The 25,983-nt window shown below is 35.9% G+C and overlaps 1 pseudogene across 1 annotated transcript; it reads left to right on the plus strand.

Moving 5' to 3' along the window:
* The first annotated feature begins 4,402 nt into the window (after positions 1–4,402).
* LOC307186394 (eukaryotic translation initiation factor 3 subunit E-like) lies at positions 4,403–25,262 on the plus strand (annotated as a pseudogene). The gene is made up of 2 exons: positions 4,403–4,642; positions 23,600–25,262. The product of its transcript is annotated as a eukaryotic translation initiation factor 3 subunit E-like (transcript).
* Positions 25,263–25,983: the final 721 nt, after the last annotated feature.

The following is a 25,983-nucleotide window of genomic DNA, read 5'->3' on the forward strand; positions in this document are numbered from 1 at the left end:
TGAGTGAAGGTTGAGTCACACCCCCAGTCTAACAAATTTCATACCCACAGTGTTTGTAGAAACACCACATTTCTTATGCCTATCGGATGGTGAAAATACCCACTATGTTCATGCATAACATCTTGGTATTTTGTTGAATGTTTAATACAGAACCTGAACTATTACATAACTCAAGCCAATTTATTTGGATTAAAATTTATCTCCTTAAATATTTTTCAACACTTGAAAATATTAAAAACCTAAATATTGACCACTGCAACTCCCATTACTCTCACGTTCTAAATTTATTTTCTCATTCGGCAGTTAGAGTAAGAGAATCTCTATTGCTTAACGTATGGTCAGGCCACTCATTAAGTGAAGGTTGTTCTCTTGCTCTCTGTACATCCCCTGCCCAACCACTGCCTGCCTCACCTTTATCCTACTCACGTGACTGAGCTTCCTACATCCTTGCCCCAGGCCCCAGCTAGTGATTGTTCTTATCAGAAGCAGTGAGGGACGTGCCCCTCTGATGGCTTTCTGCTGGTTTCCTGGTAACTAATGAGCCCGCCTGCCGTGCACTGTACATGGTAGGTTGTAGCTCCAGGACCTTGCTACTGATGTGTAAGCTCCCCCATCCATTAAAGGAATGATGTCTCTGTTGCTGACTCCAGGCTCTTTCTTCAGTCTTGAAGCTGGGCAAGCACAGGCCTTGCAGGCTGGCGGAGTGAAGCCCAACACTTAATTTGTTGCCTTGTGTTTCTTTCTCATTCTACCATTCGTGTATAGGAGGTCAATTTAACTTTCGTCTGAAGTGTAATTATTTTCTTTCAAATATTTCAGAGTTTGGTCCATTGACTACTAGGATGTCTCTCTCACAGCTTTTTAAATTTTTTTTAAAAACATTTTATTGACTATTACTGACATTCATCTGCCTTTTCAGTTGCCACTATTTCTCTTCCTAGAGATACTTTTCTTTAGGTTTCCTTATCATTTCCTACATCAATCACAGAAGATCTTTTACTATTTGTAAAGCAATATTAAACTAAAATAAAGGCTTATAGAACTTCCAGTTCAAGTTGTAACAGAGAGCACGTATATTTATTTCACTTTCTTTCTGAAAATTCAGTGAAATTACAACACAAATGACAAAAACAGAGCTGAGTAAAGTGAAGCTATCATCAGAACAAATACTTAGTTAACTTCTGAATAATAAAATTCAGATGGACTTATTTGAAAGATAAGTCAGATGAAGGGTACCTAAGTTTAAAGCCAATAAAGAAGAAATTATAAAAGTAAACTGCTATATATAAAAAGAGAAAAACAGTCACCAATATAAAATGTTAAAAATAGACTTGAAGAAAAAAATCTAAGAAATTACCAGAATATACACAAAAAGAGAAAGAGATGAAAAAGTAAGAAATCAGTATTAGAGATATAGATAGTTATTCTGGGAAGGACATCATTTATGAAATAGGAATTCCAGAAATGCCGAATGAAGAAAATGGAGGGTGTGGTAGATAAAACAGTGGTTCTGAAAGATGTCTATGTCTTAATTCCCAAAACTGTGAATATGTTACATTACATAGCTAAAGAGAATTTGCAAATGGGATTAAATTAAGGATCTTAAAGTGGGAAAAGTATCCTGAATTATTCAGGGAGGCCCAATGTAGTCACAGGGGTCTTTATAAGAGGAACGTAGGAAGGTCAGAGTCAGAGAAAGTGATGACAGTGGAAGTCTGAATGATTTAAGGAAGGAGCCATGAGCCAAGGAAGACATGTAGCCTTTAGAAGCTGGAAAAGAAAAGGAAATGGATTCTATTTTAGAGCATCCAGGACAAATGCCTCTGATGACACCTTGATTTTAGGACTTCTGATCTCCAGAACTACAGATAAAAACTTTGTGTTGTTTTAAGCCACTAAGTTTGTGCTAATTTGTTACAGAAGCAGTGGGAAACTAAGAGAGAGAGAATGAAATAATCAAAGGGAAAATAAAGTGGAATTTCCTGAGGGCATAAAAAAGAACAGTGCATTCAAGATTGAATGAAGGCTTCCCTGGTGGCGCAGTGGTTGAGAGTCCACCTGCTGATGCAGGGGACACAGGTTCGTGCCCCGGTCCGGGAAGATCCCACATGCCATGGAGCAGCTAGGCCCGTGAGCCATGGCCGATAAGCCTGCGCATCCGGAGCCTGTGCTTTGCAACGGGAGAGGCCACAGCAGTGAGAGACCCGCGTAACGCAAAAAAAAAAAAAAAAAAAAAAAAAAAAGATTGAATGAACCCCTCTAGTTCAAAACAACATTCAGTGGAAAAAAACAAAAAACACCACAACTAGACATATCACAAAATTTAGAACAAGAGAAGATCTTAAAAGTTGTTGGCAGGAGGACTTAAAATGAAAGTTAAAGCAATACTAAACTAAACAGCCATAAACAAAGGATCGGTTTTAAGATGGGCATCATAAATATTTTTCACAAGAGTCATTGGATAGAAGATGATGGAACATTCCTTCAAATAGATGTCTAGAATAAATGGTTTTAAAAATTGATATCTAGCCACAAGAAGACTATTAATCAAGGTGAGAAACAAAGGCATTTTGGAAATGTAAAAACTCAGATAGTTTACTACGTGTAAATTCTTCCTTAAAGAAATATATAAAAGTGTACTCTGGCAAAATAAAGCCTGAATCTGGGAAAAAGGAAAGTAAGGAATTTAAGAACCCACATACCAGATTCAGGAAACTAAAGAATAGAAATTTCTGGATAACAGGTAAGTAGCAGTGTTGAAACCAAGCAAAAAAAAATTAAAATAGGAAGTCAATGAGTTTTGAGAAAAACTTGTGTGAGAAGAAAATGAATATACTGGGGCCAATGATGTAATGAGAAAGCTGGGTGGTCTTGGAGACAAGGTAAATGCAAATTAAAACATAAAATCTTGTAAAAAGTACACTACACCCTCACAATTTTATCGGTTTTCAGTATTTCTTTGTTACTTGAACTTTTATCCTCCTATATATTTGAAGAATTCATTAAAAAAGTTGTGGGTTTTGTCACATCAGGAAGCATAGATTAGTTGAAAAATCTTCTGCAAGGCAGAGGTAGCTTTGAACCCAGGCTCTGATTTCTAGTGAATATTGATTATGCTACTGTCCTTACTGAGTTTTGTTTTTATCATCTCAAAGCTGGACAATAAATTTCGATTCATACATAGGTTAAAGAATTACTTCAAGATACCATGTAAAAGCCTCTATCATAATATAGGCATTTATCAATATTATATGTTTTTTGCCTTCCTATTCTACCCTTGGAAGTGTAAATTTGAACTCTTTTACTATTTCCCAGCCTCCATAAAATCTTGGATTCTCACAATTTATAAGGACGTCCTCACTGTAATTTAGGGTTAAGGTTCTCTTTAGAGTCTCTTTAGAAGCAGCTCCTTTTCTAGGTGTCTACCTATAGCCAAAGTCTAAATTTCAAAAGCAAGCACTGATGAGATTTTTCACATTTTCAAGTAAGAGTATTTCTTTTCTTTATGGTAGTTAAATAAATGCTTGTTTAGGGAACAGGGAGGAAAATCTTAAACTGTTTCACAAACTTGTTCTTTTTTACACCTACTTCCTCTACTTATTGCCCAGGGAGTTTGAAAGAACATCCTGGGATGCCTGACAGTATAGTTGCAAAATCTGTAGCATTTGAAATGGTCCAACCATTTTTATAGACATCCGGCTTTCAGTTGAGACTTTTAAAGGTTTCAACATTATTTGCAATTCCTAGAAATATTTTTAAGAACACAATGAAGGAAACTGAATTACCACTAACCAATAATTCTTCAGTCTAACCTTGTTTAGCTGTTTGTAGTCCCCCATTATCTGACCCCCTAAGAAATATACACATTCTTTTGGCATTTCCTCCATCTTAAAGGCCCAGTATAGATTTTTTGCAACACACTTCTTCCATAGAAGGTATATTTAAAGTGGTTTGAGTCATAACCATATCAGATTTTTTTGATCACATTTCTATCAGATGTTATTAGTATATGTATTTCAAATAGACATTTCTCTCCAAACAAATCCTGAGATCCCTTATTCTCTACCCTCAGCACTTCAGTTTGGTGCTGAGTCCGTGAAAGCTTATGAATGGCCAAGGAGGACAGCACTGACTCTACTGCAAGTCTCTGGGGCTACTGCCCCAGGGTTTCTTTCTCTTTATGCTCATGGATGGCCAGAGATCTCTTGCAGCAAGGGGAGGGATTCCAATTCCCAGCAAGAAGGCTCTCTTGCTATAATACATTCAAATTACCTTCTCATTTTGGAGAGCCTGAAGAATGCTTTGCTGTTCTGATGTTCTTTGTTCTATCATCCACCAGCATGCATGCACAAATACAGTGATGCCTCTTTCTCTGAGGCCTGCTAGCACACTGCAAAAGAACATGGGTGGACTTCTGGTTTCCAGTTCTGTGTGGAAGAAGATTGGAAGTCACCATTCAGTTCTAACAACAAGTAAAAAGCTGGACGGGATGAAAAACTCAACAACTCATCCTGAGAGAGGAATGCCCACAGGGCAAACTGCTGCCCCCAGGACTGGAAAGACAGTCAGGCAAATACAGGGAGTCTTGGCTTATAGGAGCAGAGACTCACCAGCAGAAACTGCTGCAGGAACCAGTGCTGGGGTAGAGAAACCTAAACTGTATTTGATACATTTCTGGAGGCTTTACGTGGACAAATCTGAGAGTTAAAAATTCTAGAGGGACTCAGTCATAGGGGTGCCCCCACATTATTGTGAGATTTACTTCCAGGAGCTTGACCAGATTCTCACAGTAAATGTGTGAGAAAAATCCCCTCAGACTTCCCACAGGGGGAGGTGGAAAAGGAACTACTATGAAATACCCAAGAGTACAGGTTTCCCTCACTTTTTCAAAGTAAGGGAGTTCATGAAATCTTTCATAAACTGAAATGGTGTAAAGCGAAGAAGCAATTACCTTAGGATACATTTTGCCAGTGGATGCATAAAATAAATCGAGCTAAAGCACAGATGCTCACAGGCACAGTTCAAAGCCTTGGTGGCTTGATGCTGAGTGTAGTTCCTGGGGAAGGAGCTTGGTGGGGTCACCCTTATTGCTCTGGGTGCACGCTGCCTCTGTAATGACTTGCTGCAGAACAAACATGCAATGCTAATTTTGTTTTTTACCTTTTTTCATAAATGCCAAGATACTCTTCAGATTTCTTTTGGTTAGTGAAAACAGGTACTAAGGTAGGTCTTTCATAAAAGTGAAGTGGTGTAAAGCAGACTTCCAAAAAGCAGGGGATACCTATACTCTGTTTTTTTAATTTTTATTTTATATTGGAGCATAGTGGATTAATAATGTGTTAGTTTCAGGTGTACAGCAAAGTGATTCTGTTATACATATACATGTATCTATTCTTTTTCAAATTCTTTCCTCATTTAGTTATTATAGAATGTTGAACGGCGTTCCCTGTGCTATACAGTAGGTCCCTGTTTGTTGTCTATTTTAAATATATCAGTGTGTACATGTCAATCCCAAACTTACTCTGTTTCTTTTAACAAGGCTTGTCATCAGGAGAAACTAGTTAACCAGACCCTAGACTTCTGAGGTTTTATCAGAGGTTAAATGACATGAGGAAAGGAAATACCCAACTCTAGCCTATTCTAGCCTTCCATGTGGCAGAAGGGAAATACAATTGACCCTTGAACAACATGGGTCTGAACTGCCTGGGTTCACTTATAGATGAAGTGTTTTGAATAAATACTACATGATCCCTGGCTGGTTGAATCTTCAGATTAAGAGCCATGGATACTAAGGGCTGACTACTGGACTTGAGCATCCTGGAATTTTGGTATCTGTGGCAGGTCCTGGAACCAATCCCCACAGATACCAAGGTATGACTGTAGTTAACTCAAGCCCACTTTAGCATCTTTTCTCAACTAAGTGGGGAGAAAAAACCTGTGAAGTACAGTCCAGAGGCATAGGGTCACTGAAAGACTGAGATCTAATCATAGGACTATAAAAAGTTTCCCTCCCTCTTTACTTCACCACCACATCAATAAAGGCTTATTTACAACAGCTCCTTTTACTCAGTATTGCCATTGTTCAGCTCTCAAGAAAAATTTCTGGGCACACTAAAGGAAAAGACACGATTTGAAGCAACAGAACAGGTATCAGAACCAGGCATGGCAGGGATGTTGGAATTATCAGACTAGGAATTAAAAAATCTGTGGTTGATATGCCAAGGGCTCTAATGGATAAAGTAGACAGCCTGCAAGAACAGACAAGCAATGTAAGCAGAGATGGAAATCTTAAGAAAGAATAAAAAAGAAATGCTAGAGATAAAAAATGCTGTAATATGAACGAACCTGAAGGATACATCAATAGAATCCTCAAAAACTAAAAAGGAAAGAGAACAAAGACCAAGAAAAACAGAAAAGAATATCCAAGGACTGTAAGAAAACAAAAGGGTGTGACATACACATATAGTAAACCCCAGAAGGTGGAAAAGAGAGAAAGGAATAGAAGAAATATCTGAAACAATAATGACTGAGAATTTCCCCGGAGTAATGTCAGACACCAAACCACAGTTCCAAGAAGCTCAGAAAACAACAAGCAGGATAAAAGCAAAAACAAACAAACAAAGTACATCTTGGGGTAATGTTTTTAAAATACAGAAAATCGAAGATAAAGGAAAAATCCTGGAAGAAGCCAGACGGGGAAAACACCATATCTACAGAGGAATAAAGATAAAAATTACATCCAACTTCTCCTTAGAAAGCATTCAAGTAAAAAGAGAGTGGAACAACATATTTCAAGTATTGAGAGGAAAAAAAAAACAACATGTGAGAATTCTGTATGCTGTAAAATTATCCTTCAAAAGTGAAAGAGAAATAGAAACTTTCTTAGACAAGCAATAATTGAGGAAATTTCTTGCCACTAGACCTGCTTCACAACAAATATTAAAAAAACACAACCTCTTTTAAGAAAAGGAAAATAATGTAGATACTCAGATTTATATAAAGAAGGGGAATAAGTGAAGGTAAAATAATTTTTTTTCTTAGTCTTCATTGTTCTAACAATTTTTTTTCAAATTAAAAATAGAAAAAAGTTTTAATTGTGCTTATGTATGTATCTTATGTATATTTGTTATGTATGCTTATATATAAGTGAAATGAACGATATAGTAATACAAAGGATAAGGGGAAGGAATTAGGATTATTTTGTTATTTTAAAGTACTCACACTACCCATGAAGTATTAATTGAAAGTGGACTTGGATGTAGTTTACAACACAGGAAATATACCCAACATTTTATAACGACTTTAAATGGAGTATAATCTATAAAAATATGAGATCACTATGCTGTACAGCAGAAACTCATAATGTAAATCAACTATATTTCAATTTAAAAATGCAAAATTGAAAACAAAGTAAGAAAGTTGTCTTGGAAGTATCACTGATATGCAAAGAAAGGAGACAAAATGGAGTTATATAAAATCTCAATTAAAACCACAAAAGGCACACACAAAAATGTAGAAGATAAAAATAGGCACAAAGAGCAATGACAACAAATAGAAACTGGGTTCAGCTATTTTTCGCCTTCTCTTACTTCACTTGCTAAGAAGTTGAATTTTCAGGATAGAGGAAGGGGTATGTCATTCATATATCTTCATGGTGGCTCTTAGTTTTGTCTTATTTTGGTTCAGCCTCCCTCTGTTTACTGCACATGCACTAACTGATATCTTTGCCATCAGTCTTGTCTACTTTGTAGTTAGGGCTCCTACATGCCCCTGAAACTAAAGTTTGCGATTTTGAACTTAGGGTTGTGACTGTCCTTCCAGGAGCATAGGCATCTCCCACCTGGTTAATTCAGCTGACCCTCAGTTTCATTTGGCAGAGACATGCAGTTCTTCTCCATGCATCTGTCTGGTCTTGACCCAAGTTAACTCATCCCACTACAGTAGGGCTACTCACAGACCTGGTGACTTCCAACGTGGTGCCTCTTCTATAGAACTATGGCAGGACCAAGAGAGTGTCAATCATGTCTCTTACCATGCTGCTCCACCTTCCTTTTTTTTTTTTTAATTAATTTATTTCATTTATTTATTTTTGGCTGTGCTGGGTCTTTGTTGCTGCATGCTGGCTTTCTCTAGTTGCAACAAGTGGGGGCTACTCTCCGTTGTGGTGCAAGTGCTTCTCATTGCAGTGGCTTCTCTTGTTGTGGAGCATGGGCTCTAGGCATGTGGGCTCAGTAGTTGTGGCTCGTGGGCTCTAGAGCACAGGCTCAGTAGTTGTGGCGCATGGGCTTAGCTGCTCCGTGGCATGTGGGATCTTCGCAAACCAGGGATCGAAACTGTGTCCCCTGCATTGGCAGGTGGATTCTTAACCACTGCACCACCAGGGAAGTCCTTGCTCCACCTTCTTGATCAGACTGGGGTACCTCACGTTAGCACAGTTTGCAGAGTGTCCTGTGTCTACCCAAATGATCTCAATGGAGGGAGTGAGTCACAAGTCCCTGAATTTGGTACTCTCCTCAAATTGTCTAATAGACTTTCCTCACCTCCAGATCTACCACAGAGAGGGAATATTGAGTCACAAGGCAATCTCCTTCTCTCCCCCACCTCCATTTCCTGACCTTTCTTCAAGGTCAGGGTGAAGTATTATTTCACTTATCACATTGTCACCTTTCTTTCCATCTTGACCTCAGGGGAATGTGGCTGCTTTCTCTACTGGAAAACACCTAGTTTAGCCCTTCGCATATTAATAGAAACTAAAGAAATCAAGCTAATCTTTATTTTTCTCTACAGTGTTGGGATTTAAAGTCACTGTCTTATTGTAAAATATTATTGGTACTCTGTCATCATCTCTTTTTCTCTTTACATTACTTCTGAAACAGACTTTAATTTTCTCATCCCCCAGTGACTGATGCCTATAGCCCTGGACCTCAGGTCAGTAGGCATGATGGTTATATATGCAGAAAAGTAAAGGCATAAAGTTCATTAATACTTTTCAAATAATTACCTTTTTTGCCATTTTAATCTATCGTCTCTTTAGAACTTAGATGTATATTTCAACGGCTCATCTAAAAGCTTCTGTTACCAGGAAGTCTGATAATCCGTACGAAGTCTTTTTGCAAAACCTGAATTCCTTATGTCCTCCTGTAACCCTCACACGCTCTTGTAAATCCCATTTAACGGTGTCATTTCTAACTCAGTGCCCTACTCCAGAAACCACAGTCACATTTGACTTTACCATATCCTCCCTCTAACCCTTCCCTCCAATTAAGATGTGACTCAAGTATACCGCCTCCAGAGTTGTCATCCTTAAATCCTTAGGAAAATAACTGAAGTCTCTAAATGTATGCTTCCTTTTTTTTTTCCAAACAAAAATATTGTTACATAGATCACAGGTTGTTGAAAGAATTAAGTGAGATGATGTATGATGGATGTAAATTTCTTTGTAAAGGGTAGCATTACTCTTGTTTTTCTCCTCATAAACTTCCACAAGCTTCTCCTTTCCTACTGGGTCCTTCTGTGTTACATTCAAGCTTTTAGCAAAATATTCAGGATTCTTCACCATTTTCCACCATTTTTAACACCTTGAACACTGAGTACTCAAGCCACTCTGAATTTTTTCTCCTTCAGCATCAAGCCTTGCTTTTTCATAATTAAGCATGCTCTCCACTGTTTATCTCACTGCTTAAAATGCCTTTCTGCCCCAGCTTGCTCTGCAGCTCTGCCATTAACTCTCCCAGTGACCTTGGGAAAATGTCAGAATCTCTCTCTGCCTCAGATTCCTAAATTCAAGGCTAAAGATAAAAATGAAGCTGTTTCTGTTTTGTATATAATTTCATTTGTTTCATTTTTTAAGTTTCTACATATAAGTGATCATGTGATATCATGTGATATTTGTCTTTCTCTGTCTGACTTACTATACTTAGTATGGTAACCTCTAGGTCTGTCATAGAAAACAAATTTATGGTTATCAAAGGGGAAGGGGGAGGGTAAATGAAGAGCTTGGGGCTAACAGATATACACTACAACATAAAAAATAGATAAACAACAAGATCTTACTCTACAGTACAGGGAACTCTATTCTATACCTTGTAATAATGTATAGTGGAAAAAGATCTGAAAAAGAATATATATATATATATATATATATATATATATATATATATATATATGTACACTGAATCACTTTGCTGTATACCTGAAACTAACACAACATTGTAAATCAACTATACCTCAATAAAGAAACAAACAAAAAAATGAAACCAAACTCATAAAGATTAAGCAAAATAATACATATTGATATTACAAATTGGCCTATCTTGAGGGGCAAGTAAATGTTACCCACTAACTAAAGATTGTATTATTAATTACTATTTATTATCATCATTATCAGCAGTAGCAGCAGCAGCAACAACTTCCCAGAATGCTCTTACTTAACCTTCAAGAGCTAGTTAAAATATCATCTCATCTGAAAAGACTGCTCCAGGGAAATATATTCATTTATCCTGTTGTACTGTCCTTTCCATCTTGTATTCATTTCTTCCCAGTTTCTCAGCGTCTTGAAGGCAGAGACCATGACAGTCATCTTTATAGTTCTAGTGCCTGGTCAGTGACTGCATATAGCAGGTGCTCAATAAACAGTTGCTGAATGAAGGAAAACAAACCAAAAAAATAATAAAACTTATTGTGTTGTTAGCGTGTAACAAATTGTTTTAAGATCTCCTGTGTATTAAGTCACTCAGTTCTCCAATAGCCCTGTCATTAGCTACTCCTATTATCATCCCATTGCAGGGGTGAGAAACTGAGAGATGGAAAAATGCATTAATTTGGTCACAGTCAGGACCAGAACCAAAATGACATAGGGTAAGTCCATGAAATGATTGGATCCATTGCAAGATAGGTTTAGGCCAGAAATCCATTTACCGCCTTGCAATAATATATTAGGGATTACGGTCACTTTAATTTCAGTATCAAGTAAGGCTCAGTTTTCAACGCCTCACAATAGATCTTGGGTATTCTTCCTCCTCAATATGCAGTTACTTTAAGGCCATAGGTTCTTTCAAGGAGAGATTGGCGAAACATTTATTATACATGCTTTTGGTGGCATGACAGAGTCTTTCCTCAAGAGAATTTATCTCCCTTTGGGTCACCAGGCCCTGTGTGTGAGGTTAGCTCAGATCTGGAAACTGGGCAAGGAATAGTGATTTTTCATTGCAGAAGCTAATAGAAGCCTTGGTTTATTTTCTCTTGAGGTTTTTTATTCATATCCAGCATCACACTTGCTGGCTGCTCATTTATTTCACTCCTAGACATATCACAGTGTCTTATAATTGTCAAAGAACCCCGTAATTTAAGGACCCCTTGTTTATCATATTAGTATTGCTGTGCTTTATAGTAATTATACTGACTTTGCTCTTGATGGCTATGTGCCACCATCTGGTCTTTGCTATTCGGGAACCGTGTCATCTTCATTGACACGAGGGCCCTATCTCTCATGGCATCATCTCCTCCTGCTAATTCTGTCTTACAGAGGACAGCCACAATGAACTTCTCAAAGATACTAGTGTTCTTCTCACTAATGCATGCCTTCTTGGGTACAACAGCTATCACCATCCCAGACCTCAGGCTCCTGCTTACTCTGTATCTTCACCATAACTTTAGCCTAGAAGACACTGAGGCCAAACTTTGTCTCCTTTGCAGTTTTTCTACATTTACTATTAAATCCTGTGCTTGAATTTCAGCAAAGGTTACCCCTAGCTGTAGGAAACAAAAGTTTTGAAAATTTTCCATGAAGGCCCTTTGGCTTTCCCAGCATTCCCTGAATTCATAGGTGGATAACTTCAGACTGTCATCCTCTTTCTGTAAGGTTTCCAATATAAACAAAAAAACAAACAAACACACAAACAAATTAAAAATTCGGCTTATTCCATGGTCTTTAAAATTGCCATTGTCCCCACATAGTTCAATATTGAAGCTACACCATAAGCCAATGTTTTCTCTCTCTCTGCTGCTGGTCATCCCATTCTAAAACAGGTGAAAGTATGAGTGATCGCCGTGCTAAAAGCAGAACTTAAAACAAGGACTTATTAAAATGTAGCTTATTTAGAAGGTGATACCCAGAAACAGAAATGAAGAGATGAGGAAAGTGACACAGGAAAGGAAGCTATTTGTTCTCACTGTTAACAACTGGCACTTAATCCCACTGTGGGCTTCATTCTCTCTAAAGAACTGTGTTGAATGTACTTGTTGAATGAAGAAGCAAAGCCTGGGACCTTGATTACTAATCCCTAGCTCCACTGATGGATGGATTCATCCAAGGGCATTCACTCTCTGAATTTCTGGGCTGCTTTGCTGATACTTCCTGAGTTGCTATAACAGAAAAGTAGAAAAATATGGCTATAGTTTCATATGGGATGTGATAAGTGTGATGAGCTCTGTCTATGAAAAATGCAGCTTAGATTACAGTAGGCTAAGGGGTTGTGTCATAGGGCACAAGAAGCAGCATTTCCCTTATATTCGTGATCACATTTTTCCTTATTATATCCATTTTACAGATGAGAAAATTTAGGTTCAGATTCTGAAATAATTTACCCAAGGTCACACAAAAAAATAAGTGACAGAATATAATTAAAGCTCACAAGAAATGAAGAATCTCCAGTCCTACCCCAGACGTACTGAATCTGAATCTGCATTTTAATAGAATCTCTAGATATTATACATGCATATTTAGGTTTGCTAAGCACTGGCTTAAATTTTTTTTCTTAAATGCCTATAGTTATAAATCAAAAGAGAAAGTCATATGTAGTATCAAGTAATCCAAAAGGTATACTGTTCTTTTAATTAAACCAAAGAAATTCTCCTAAGTATTTTCTTTTATAAACCTTTAACTAATTAAAATATTTTGTTGGGAGGGACCCAGTGCAATTTTTTTAAAGAAGTTTGTGTGAGTTACAGTTGGGTTGGGAATTGATATAAAAGGAGTGTTACTGTCATAAGTAGTGTGCCAATCAGAGGTTAAGGCAATGACACACGTGGGTATAACTCAAGGACGACTTATTTGAGAGTATATTAGTTTTCTATAGCTTCTGTAACCAATTACAAAAACTTAGCTTAAAATAACACAAATTTATTATCCTACAGTTCTGTTCGCTTGGCTATTTACTCTGCTCTGTTTCTCTTCTCTGCTCTGGAATAAAGATGTTGTTCAATTGGGCTTTTATCAAGAGGCCCTGGAAGAATTTTCTTCCAAACTCATTCAAGTTTTTGGAAGAATCCAGTTCTTTGTGATTCTAGGACTGAGGTCCACATTTTCTTGCTGGCTGTCTGCTGGGGGCTGTCATTAGCATCTAGTGGCTCTTAGGTCCTTCCCTGTGGGTCCCTGCATCTCAGAGTCAGGAAGGGCACATCAAATGGGCTCCTGCTTGGAATCTCTCTGATTTTCCCTTCTGTCACATATATCTTGCTTTCCCTTCTGCCACATTTTTTTCTGCCTCCAGTCACAAAAGATTCTCTACCTTTAAGTGCTCATGTGATTATATTGAACATGCCTGGATAATCCATATTATACTCCCTATTTTAAAGTCTGTAACCTTAATTTATATCTACAAACCTTCTTTTACTATGTAGCATAACATATCCATAGGTTCCAATGATTAGGGGATGGATATCTTTGGAGAGCCATTCTGCCTACCACAGAGTTTTGTGCTTCAAAATGTAGTAAGAGGTGGTTTGGGGATAGATTTTAGACAGCTATAAATGAGAGGAATACTTCCATTCTTTCAACAAATATTTACTGAGTAAATACTGCTCTCTAGTATTCTGGGCTAGGAGCTTTTGAGCAATGGGGTGTTTTCAAAGATTATTAAGTAGAAAAGTGATAGAATAACCAGTATCAGCAAAGCAGCCCAGAAATGCAGAATAAGTGCCCAAACCCCAAGTTCCTGTCATCAGGCTACGGGTTCATACTTGAAGTGGAAGGGAGACTGATGATTTCTTCTTTTTTGTAACTGCAGGTTAGAGGTAGAGAGATAAGTGTCTCCTTTGGGAAGCTGGCCATGGAAAGAAAAAAGGAAGGATGACTTTGAGGAAAGGTACAAATTAATAACTGACAAAACTTTGTGCTTGGCATAAAAGGAATAAAGTTGATGAAGTATTGCATGATGATTGGGGGAATTTGAGGAATAACAAAATGATCATTACCATATCAATAATTCAAGAAGAACAAAGCAGTGATCCCAAATCACTGAAGTGCCATGCATGCTTGAATAGAAACACCAGGTGAGACTGCAGCAAACAACAAAAATAAAAACACCAACTTTTTTTGGTGTTCTTGCTTAATTGTTCTCTCCATTTGTTGCAGGCTGTGAAGTTGGACATTACCTGGCATAATGGTGTGTTCCACAATCTTAACTTTCCCACCAGTAAATCTCAAAATAACCCAGCTCTTCAAGTTTCAGTACAATTCTTGCCTATTTACAGGAAAAGAGTGTCATCATAGACAATGTGTTTCCAACAAATACATAGGCAGTAATTGGAATAAAGCATGGACCAAAGTATTAAAAATGATGCAAATTGAGAATACACAGGAACTATTTGAAGAGTATAAGTTGAGGTTAAGTCAATCTTACCACTAGGGGAAGGTTGACATTTTTTTTTTTACACATATTCAGATGTTGTCTCCTCTAATACATGAACCAGAAACATTATGAAGAAATAATGGAATAGACACAGAGTATGACACATGTGGTGGGCATTTGCTTCAACATCTCTGGATGGGAGATTATTAAAAAAAAATCAATAAAATCCTTAAGAAGTTATTCATTCATATCCATACCTTGGTGTATATTTTATGGCTTCAGTTCTCCTACTGAAAAATAGTGTTTATTTTTAGGTTAATAGACAAACACAACAATGTTGAAGGTCATACTACAATCTAAAATTGTCTCAAATGTTTTTGGTTTGGCTTTACGGAAAATGCATTGTGCCAAACACTTTTTCTCCTTTATTTTTAAACCCTTGTGTATTTTTAAAGAAAATGTAATCCACATGTTTCTTATTCATTTACACTTAACTCATCAAATTCCTCTTGTGTAAGAGTGACTTGGAGACCAAAAGACTTTGGAAAATTATTTGTTTGCCTTTGAAGCTCTTTCTTTTTATTAGGAAAGTAATAGCATGTTCTTTGGTATAGTTCATGTTAGATACTCAGGTATTCAGTTTTTCAAGTATGTAAATAACATAATCTAGAATATTTATATTTGTCCTTATATATTGCTTTCCCTATTCTATTAATATAATGGTAATTTTCACCATTATATCCTTTGTTATACTATTACTATGTTATTATTACTATTAGTATTGTTGTTATAAACTTCATAATAACATTAGTGGTGTTACAAGAATATCTATATATTTGCAACATCTTCATTTACAAAGTGGTTTTATCTTACTCATCTTTCCTTAAAGACTTGTATGGAAAGAGAATTCCAGGCTTTGTAGCATACTCACCTATTTCATTTCCTCATAGAATGTCAGACAGAGAGAATTTGCCAACTGCTTTACATCCTCCAAAAATCTTATTTTCAGTTCATCTGTTTTATTTCTACTTTCGTGACTAAGTGTGCTATTCATCTCTCATAGCTATTTTTAACCTCTCTTCAAATCCTTGTACAATTGTCTGACTTTATAATCTGAATTAAAAGTCATTTCATTGTTGAGCTGAATGATTCTGTCCTACTGGTTCCATTTATGTATTCTTTATACTTATGGATAATACATTGTTCTAGTTTGCTTATCCTCTGAATTATAGCCTGTCACAGGTCTTTAAGTATTCTTAAATAATCTTGTGGATGTATACTCTGAAACTCAAGAGCACCCCAAGCACCTTTAAAAGTAGGGTCTATTTCATGTCTTCTTATCATGCTTAGTTCTGATTGCTACAAATTTTAATCTTAGTAAATATGACTGGTGGGTTGCTAATCTTTAAAGTATTATGTGGCATGTGCTACTTGCTTTCTGCATGAAAATAATATAGTAAAATGCCAGATAAAAGTGGATTCTGACTTGGTCTCTTTTTAAAATTAGATTGCATGCTTGTAATCTATTGTAAGGATTGGTCCTTTAACTATTTTCTTAAATTTAAACTAGGGTCTTGAAAACACAGTGCACATGAAAAGAACAAGTAGTGAACAAGACCTTAATCAAAATTGCCAGTTCATTTGCAAAACAGATACTGATGGCCCACAACCAACAGGGCCTTTCTTAGGCTTTGTGCTAGATTTTGGCAATGAAGAGAGGAAAGACAACCTCTTCTCTCAGACAACTGACCATTTTGGGAGTCACGATTTCAGCACTGTGTGCAGAGTGATAGGACAAAGGTCAAAGAGTAGAGGCAGGCATCTCAGTCTAGTTTCATAAAAATGCTTTTGGAGCGATCTCAAAGTTAAGCAGGGTGTATAAGCTAAGCATTATAACAGGCAACGTGAAAGCCTCAATTTAAGAGACATTTACATCACTTACTTGTGTGGGTTACTGTTCCAAGCTCCTTACAAATATGAACTCATTCAATCCTCATCACTATCCCATGGGTAAGCACTGTTACTAACCTAATTTTACAAGTGAGAAAACTGAAGTAACTACAAGTTAAGTGAATTGCCCAAGGTCAACAGCAGGTCAACAGCAGGCACAGCCAGGACTTAAATATAGGTATTGTGGGCCTCCATAGTCTCTACAGGAGACTTTTAATAGGGAATTTACATACTCATGGAGAGCAACACACAATCAAGGAAGAACAAGTGGGTTGGCATTTCCTGAGGGCAAGTTATAACTGGGACAATGTCAAGAGATGAAGGAAGCTAAAGAAGTGAATGAGAACGATGTTACACTGAAAAACCAGGGTTTTATCTTAAACGAATCATTGTAATCATTGGGATAACAGGATTTTGTCTCAATATTAGAAAGAAGATTCTCTAGCATCATGGATTATGGGATACAAGATGGCTGGGTTGGAGGTAGAAAGACCTGGTAAGGGGTACCTGCAATAGCACAAGTGAGAGAAACAGTGAAATATGGTTGGAGGGAAGTTGAAGCTCACATGAGTTATTCTAGGAGAGGATATGTGAGGGCTTAAGCTGTTGATGTTGGAAAAGGAGAGAAAGTTGTGTCTGGAGTGATTGCTCTGAGTTTCTGATTAAGGTAACAGTGTAGACAGTGGTGACTACTGGGATAAAGAAGAAAACAAGATAATTGAACATTAGAAAATGCTTATGATACCATGTAAAGAGAAAAAGAAAGTAGAGCTCAGAATTGTATATTCTGTATTGTCCTTTAAAAAATATGTGTGTAATATGCACGGAAAAGCTCTGGTGAAAACAAGAACAACTATTCATTGTAAATGGTAAAATTTCTCAGAACTTTTTATTTTCCCCTGTATCTTCTAAATTTTCTGCAATGAACATGAATTTGTTATTTTTCCATTAAACTAAAATTAAGTGTTACTGGAAGGATTTAGACAGTGATCTTATCTAAAGTTAACTTCTATGATCTTTCAGGAAAGCAAATAAAGTACTTAGCAAAAGTAGATGATTTATTAACTTTGGATCAGGAATTCCCCTCTTAGGAAGCTAAAGTAATACGTAGGTTCTCACGTGTTTATTTATAAATATATTTATTGTCATGCAGAAAAATTAGCATTAGCAATCAGGGTTGTTGAAAACAATTATAGCACAAGTGTGTGAATGCATATTATACATTCATTAGAACAGTTACTTATAAAAATACTTAATCATCAGGGAAAATACTTCTGATATATGAAAACAGCAGGATATGAGTTCTTTGATGCTATTTGCATAGGATATCTCTGAGTGAAATATGACACTGATTCTCTTTGACTTGCATTTTTTAAGATCTGTAAAATATACCTACGTATTTACTTATAAAATATAATAAAACATAAAAATAAAGACATTTAGTTCGAAGTGTGAGCAGTATCACTGCTGTTTAATCATTTCAAATGGGCTTATGTTGGACTGTAAGTACACAGCCAAAGAGGAGTGGAAAAGTCACCTAGACTATGAGGCTGGCTGTGTCAGGGGAAGCAATTGGTCAAAAATCATGATTATAGATGAGAATAAGTATGAAGGACCAATAATTACATTAAAAAGGATGTTTCTCAGGAGTATTTGAATATAAGAGGGATCATAGCTTTAAACTTAAAGAAGCACTAAATTTTGGAATTTCAGATACTAAGAAGATAAAAGGATATTTTTTGAGATATTATCATATTCTTGAGATTTCTAAAAACCAATGTTCAGAGCCTACACATAAATAGTGGACTTATTTGTGTTTTAGGCAAGTACTGCTTGTGTTATTATGTTTAGATATTTGGATACATTGACCAACATTCAGATATGGTAGTGCTATGACTTGACTTCCATGGAAAATGTGAAACTTAAGGTAGCCATGTTTTTCCTTTGTCCCATGAAAAGTAATAGAATCTTTAGAAAATTAATTCATCTTCATTTAACCTTTATCAGTTTTTGAAGAAACCATAAATATTTTAGATTCATTTGACAGAGCTAAAAATCCTAGGGTGTTAAAATAATTGAAACGATGGTATCCACATGTATATATCTTTAACTGCATGTTACTGGAACTTTTATGCTAATCTTTATATTAATTATTTATTGAATGACTACTATGTGCAAGTACTTTAAATGCATTATCTCATTTAATTCGCAGAAGAGATAAAACTTAGAAATAGATCAGAAACTGACTGGGAGCATTTAAATTGATTTTGTTATGTGACCACCAGGCTAGTAAGCAACAGATTCATTAGACAAGTAGGTAGTATAATCTACATTTGATAGGTGTTGGTATCAAGGCTGTGGCCCAAAGTCACATTACTGGAGCACAGTGTTGGAATCAAGATTCAAACAAAATTTGGTTGGAGCCTCTATGGCAACAATGTTTCCAGCATTTCTAGAAAATAGTATACCACTTACCATCCTTTAAAAACACTCTTGAGAATTTTCCATCTTAATAACTGATCTTCTCTTTTATAGGTACTTGTTAAATATTTCTCATAGTGCTTCCATACATTTTTTGTGGTCATATTTTTCATATACAGCTGTTGACAATTTATTTTATAAAGAGATAATTGATATACAACATGATATTAGTTTCAGGCACATAGCATAATGATTTGATATTTGTACATATTGAGAAATAATCACTACAGTAAATCTAGGAAGGATCTGTTATCATACACAGCTTCATAATTTTTTTTCTTGTGATGAGAACTTTTAAGATCTACTCTCTTAACTTTCAAATATGCAAGATAGTATTATTAACTATAGTCACCATGCTGTGCATTACATCCCTATGGCTTATTTATTTCATAAGTGGAAGTTTGTACCTTTTGACTCCTTTCATCCATTTGCAACCACCAATCTGCTGTTCTCTGTATCCATGAGCTTCTTTTTATTTTCGATTCCACATATAAGTGAGACCATACAGTATTTGTCATTTTTTGTCTGACTTATTTCACTTGGTATAATATGCTCAGGGTGAACCTATATTGTCACAAATGGAAAGATTTTATTCTTTTTTTTTTTTTGCTGAATAATAGTCCAGTGTATACAAATATGCACCACATCTTCTTTATCCTTTCATTCATTGATGGACAATTAGGTTGTTTCTGTATCTTGGTTATTGTACCTAATGCTGCAATGAACATGAGGGTACATATATCTTTTTGAGTTAGTGTTTCTGCTTTCTTTAGGTAAATACCCAGAAGTGGAATTGCTGGATCATAGGGTAGTTGTATTTTTAATTTTTTGAGGGACTTACATACTCTATAGTGGCTGCACCAATTTACATTCGCACAAACAGTATATAAGTGTTCCTTTTTCTCCACATCCTCGCTAGCATTTTTTACCTTTTGTCGTTTTGATAATACTATTCTAACAGGTGTGAGGTGATATTGTGGTTTCAATTTGCATTTCCTGATGATTAATGACACTGAGCACATTTTCATGTACATGTAGGCCATCTGTATGTCTTCTTTGGACAAATGTCTATTCAGGCCCTGTGCCCAGTTTTAAATTGAATTGTTTTTGCTAATGAGTTGTATGAGTTCTTCATATATTTTGGATATTAACCCCTCATTAGATATATGATTTGAAAATATTTTCTCCCATTTAGTAGGTTGTCTTTTCATTTTGTTGATGATTTCCTTTGCAGTATAGAAGTTTTTTAGTTTAATGTAGTCCCACTTTTGTTATTGTTTTTGTTGCCCTTGCTTTTGGTTTCAAATCCAAAAAAAAAAAAAAAAAAAAAAAATCACAAAAACTATGCCAAGGAAATTGCCTCCTATGTTTTCTTCTAGGACTTTTCTGGTTTCAGGTCTCATATTCAAGTCTTTAATCCATTTGAGTTAATTTTTGTGTATGGTGTAACACAGTGGTCCACTTTCATTCTGTTGCATGCTGCTGTCCAGTTTTTCCAACACAATTTATTGATGAGCCTGTCCTTTCCTCATTGTATATTCTTGGCTCCTTTGTCATAAATTAATTGACCATATACATTGAGTTTATTTGGGAACTACCTATTTGTTCTATTGATCTATGTCTCTTTTTTTAGGCCAGTTCCATATTGTTTCGATGACTATAGCTTTGCAATATAGTTTGAAGTCAGGGAGTGTGTGATGATATAGTTTGAAGTCAGGGAGTATGATGCCTCCAGCTTTGTTCTTCTTTCTCAAGATTGCTTTGTCTACTTGGGGTCTTTCGTGGCTCCACACAGATTTTAGGATCTTTTATTTCTGTGGAAAAAATGCCATTGGAATTTTGATAGGGATTTCACTGAGTCTGTATATTGCTTTGTGTAGTATGCACATTTTAACAATATTAATTCTTCCAATACATGAGCATGGAATATATTTCCATTTATTTGTGCCTTCTTTAATTTCTTTAATCTGTGTCTTATAGTTTTCAGAATACAGGTTTTTCACCTTGGTTAAATTTATCCCTGAGTATTTTATTCTTTTTATTTTTTTATATTTTTTTATTTTATTCTTTTTGATGCAATTATAAAGGGAATGATTTTCTTAATTTCTCTTTCTGAGAGTTTGTTGTTAGTGCATAGAAATACAGTAGATTTTTTATATTGATTTTGATATTTTTATATTGATATTTGATCCTCCAACTTTACTGAATTCATTTATTAGTTTTAACAGTTTTTTTGTAGAGACTTTAGGGTTTTCTACATATAATATTATGTCATATGCAAAGAGTGACAGTTTTACTTCTTCCTTTCCAATTTAGATGCCTTTATTTTTCTTGCCTACTTGCTCTGGCTAGGACTTCCAAAACTATTTTAAGTAGTATTTACCTGTTAAATATTTCTTATAGTGCTTATGTTTATTCCTTTTGTAGTCATACCTTTTATATATAGCTGTTGACAATTTAATTTTTATAGTATGTAACTTTCCATATGTTCTATATATCTCTGTACTGTCATGATTTAACTTAATCATTTTGGGTTAAGGAGAAAGAGTTCTCTTCTGGAATTAAAAAATATATTTCTTTTTTTCCCCACAGCCCTTTCTCTTTTCTTTTCTCCATGTCTTTCTACCTCTTCCTTCCTTCTTTCCAATCTTTTTTTTTTTTTTTTTAAATAACTATTGTATTTAAACCTTGCAGTATTGGGAGAGGGGAGATTTGATATGGGGGTAGGTGTGATTTTTCATTCTATGTGATTTTTCATCTTACCAAGGACAGAAATATAATGGGAGAATTTTTTTCTTCAATGATTTTAAGAAAATATTGAATATTTATATTGGAACTCATTATTCTTTAGTTTTACTTGTTCTTATGAAGCAAGAATTGTTTTCTCTATTTTGCAGATAAGTCAACTGAATCTCAGAGAGATTAAATGATGCATCCAAAGCCATTCAGCAAGGAAGTTTTCTGAATGTGGGTTTGAACCCAGATCTGCCTGGTGTCAATGCTCATGATCTTTTTTATTCATATGCTCTCTTACTTTATTTTAAACATAGGATTATTAGACTTCAGAGATGAAAGAGCATTTGAGATTACTCATTCCAACAACTTCAATTCATGTTTTAGGGAACTGTAGCCTAGAGGAGTTAGACCACTTAGTTAAGGTCATGTAACCATAAAGTTATTGGGTTGGGCATAAAGTTCATTTGTTTTTTCCATAAGATGGCTCTAGTAGTGCTTAGTTGTCTAACTTCATTAGAAACAATTTTGTTAGATTGTATTGTGACAGCTATCATATCAGCGTGCATTAAAAAAAACTTATCAAAATTGGTGAACTTTTGTGTAGCCATTTTAATATTGAAGATGGAAGAAAAAAGCAACATTTTCAGAATATTATGCTTTATTATTTCAAGAAAGGTAAGAATGCAACTGAAACGCAAAAAAAGGATTTATGCAGTGTATGGTGAAGGTGCTGTGACTGATTGAACATGTCAAAAGTGGTTTGTGAAGTTTTGTGCTGGAGATATCTCACTGGATGATGCTCCACGGTCGGGTAGACCAGTTGAAGTTTGATAGTGATCAAATCGAGACAATAACTGAGGCTAATCAACCTTATACACATGGGAGATAGCCGACATACTCAAAATATCCAAATCAAGAGCTGAAAATCATTTGCACCAGCTTGATTATGTTAATCACTTTGATGTTTGGGTTCCACATAAGTTAAGCAAAAAAACTCTTGACTATATTTCCGCATACAATTCTCCACTTACACGTAAGGAAAACATTCTGTTTTTAAAACAAATTGTGACGGGTGATGAGAAGTGGATAGTGCACAATAATGTGGAACGGAAGAGATTGTGGGGCAATGAAGTGAACCACCACCAACCACACCAAAGGCCGTCTTCATCCAAAGAAAGTGATGTTGTGTATATGGTGGGGTTGGAAGGGAGTCCTCTATTATGAGCTCCTTCTGGAAAACCAAACGATTAATTCCAGCAAGTACTGCTCCCAGTTAGACTGACTGAAAGCAGCACTCGACAAAACACGTCCGGAAGTAGTCAAAAGAAAATGCATAATCTTCCATCAGGATAACACAGGACTACATGTTTCTTTGAAGACCAGGCAAAAACTGTTACAGTTTGGCTGGGAAGTTCTGATTCATCTGCTGTATTCACCAGATATTGCACTTTCAGATTTCCATTGATTTCGGTCTTTACAAAATTCTCTTAATGGAAAAAAATTCAATTCCCTGGATGACTATAAAAGGCACCTGGAACAGTTCTTTGCTCAAAAAAATAAAAAGTTTTGGGGAGATGGAATTATGAAGTTGCCTGGAAAATAGCAGAAGGTAGTGGAAGAAAAGGGTGAATAAGTTGTTCAATAAAGTTCTTGGTGAAAATGAAAAATGTGTCTTATTTTTAACTTAAAATCTGAAGGAACTTTTTGGCCAACCCAATACTATAGCACCAGCATTAATTGTGGTTGCTTTCTTTCCATATTTCAGGAACTAACAAATTGTCCTAAATTCCTTGGCTTACTGGGTTTAAATTTAAAACATAGACTCCTACACTTTACTTTTCCTTGGCAAGAAGGTGGAGTAGGACTTGACTATTCACATTGCACACTTTTTGGATCGGCATCTAGTCTTTTCATTGCTTGAGTTTCTCTCTGTAAAGGAGATATATAATGAAAAACAATCATTACAAGGGAAATTGGATCTTCTTAGTGATAACAACACGGTAGCCTTTGCTATGTATGTATACCAAAACCTTTGTTCTGATGATATTCCTCATGCTTTGAGAGAAAAAAGAACCACTGTTGCTGTACAACTGAAACAGCTTCAGGCAGAAACAGAACCAATTGTGAAGATGTTTGAAGATCCAGAAACTACAAAGCAAATGCAGTCAAACAGGGATGGTCAGATGCGATTTGACTACCTGGCAGTCAAGCATGGTTTTAGGCAGGAATGTTTAGAGACACTCTTGGTATGCAAAATTCCTATATAAATGTGGAAATTACTCTTGAGCTGCTGAATATCTTTACTTCTTTAGAGTGTTGGTTCCAGCAACGGATAGAAATGCTTTGAGTTCATTCTGGGGAAAACTGGTTTCTGAAATCTTAATGCAGAATTGGGATGCAGCCATGGAAGACCTTACATGGCTAAAAGAGACCATAGATACAATTCTGTGAGTTCTCCACTTCAGTCTCTTCAGCAGCGAACACGGCTCATTCATTATTCTCTGTTTGTTTTCTTCAATAACCCCAAGGGCGTGATAATGTTATCGATCTCTTCCTTTACCATCCTCAGTATCTTAATGCAATTCAGACGATGTGTCCACATATTCTCCACTGTTTGACCACAGCAGTCATAACAAAGAAAGATGTTTGAAAATGCCACAGGTGCTAAAATATCTGGTCCAAGTTATTCAACAGGAGTCTTACACATGTAAAGATCCAATTACAGAGTTTGTTGAATGCTTATATGTTAACTTTCACTTTGATGGGGCTCAGAAAAAGCTGAGGGAATGTGAATCAGTGCTAGTGAATGATTTTTTCTTGGTGGCTTGTCTTGAGGACTTCATTAAAAATGTCTGTCTCTTCATATTTAAGACTTTTTGTCCATCCATCAGTGTATCAACATTAACATGTTGGCAGATAAACTGAACATGTCTCCAGAAGAAGCTGAAAGGTGGGTTGTAAATTTGATTAGAAATACAAGACTGGATGCCAAAATTGATTCTAAATTATGTCATGTGCTTATGGGTAACAATGCAGTCTCACCCTTTCAGCAAGTGATTGAAAAGACCAAAAGCTTTTCATTTAAAAGCCAGGTGTTGGCCATGAATATTGAGAAGAAAATCAGAATAGTAGGTCAGAGGTTCCTAACTGTATAACTCAGGACTCTGGCTTCTACTGAAGAACTGTACAGAAAAAAAGAAAAATCTATAAAAGAAAGGTGAAATAAAACCATTTTACAAAGATGAAACATTATAGAAACAATTAACATGTTAAATATAAATTTTGGAGACTTTGAATAAAATTGGCTGTGCTTCATTAAAAAATAAAATAAAAAATAATAAAACATAGACTCCTGAAGTAGGGAGATGAAATAGAAAAAGATGTACCATTTGGACAAATGATGATTTTGTGCAATTAAAACTGTACCCCTGCCTCAATGTCAGGTATCTGGGTGCAAGGATTGGAGGTGGACTTTTAACTCCCCCTATCCACTTCAGCTGGATACCCTTGATCTATGTACCAGTTCATGACCATTTGTAGTCACTCTTCAAATAGAGACTTCAAAAACCTTTCTTCTGTCTCTTCTTACACAGCATCTCCTTTAACTTTGTCACATGGTGTTGCTTTGCTCCTCTAGTCTCCATTTGGGGTGTATTGTTGATATGTTACTATAACATATCAACAAGCACTGATTGTTGCTTTAGTTATTGCTCTTAGGAGTGTCTTGGTCTTATGCCAATATCAACAGTGCTTTCATCTTTAGGGCTCTGAGCAGGCACTCTGTTATACAGTCATATGAACTGCAGACTCCACTGTAATAAATCTGTTCTCAATATACCCTTTAAGTTTATTTTCAATTACCCTTTCACTCATAGGATTTTAACATTAGGCTAAAATTGAACATCTTGTTCTACTAATTATAAGCAATAAAATTTTTTACATTCTGTAACTAACTTTAATTCAGAAGTAGAATTAGCAACTCATGGACCTCTAAACTAGTAGTTCTCAAAGTATGCTCCCTGATTCAGAAGTATTAACATCACCTTGTCACTTGTTAGAAGTAAAAATCCTTGGGCCCACTCAGGAGTCACTACTGAGTGATTCTGATGTGCACTAAAGTTTGAGAGCAACAGATCTAAACCATTATGCTTTACTTGCTTTACTCCTAAAATATTTTATATTACAACCACACGTGATGACCCATTCATTTCCAATTATGCTACTAAATTTGCCTATGTTTCTCTTT

The sequence above is a fragment of the Stenella coeruleoalba genome, assembly GCF_951394435.1.
Source record: "Stenella coeruleoalba genome assembly, chromosome: 5".
Classification (NCBI taxonomy): Eukaryota; Metazoa; Chordata; class Mammalia; order Artiodactyla; family Delphinidae; genus Stenella; species Stenella coeruleoalba.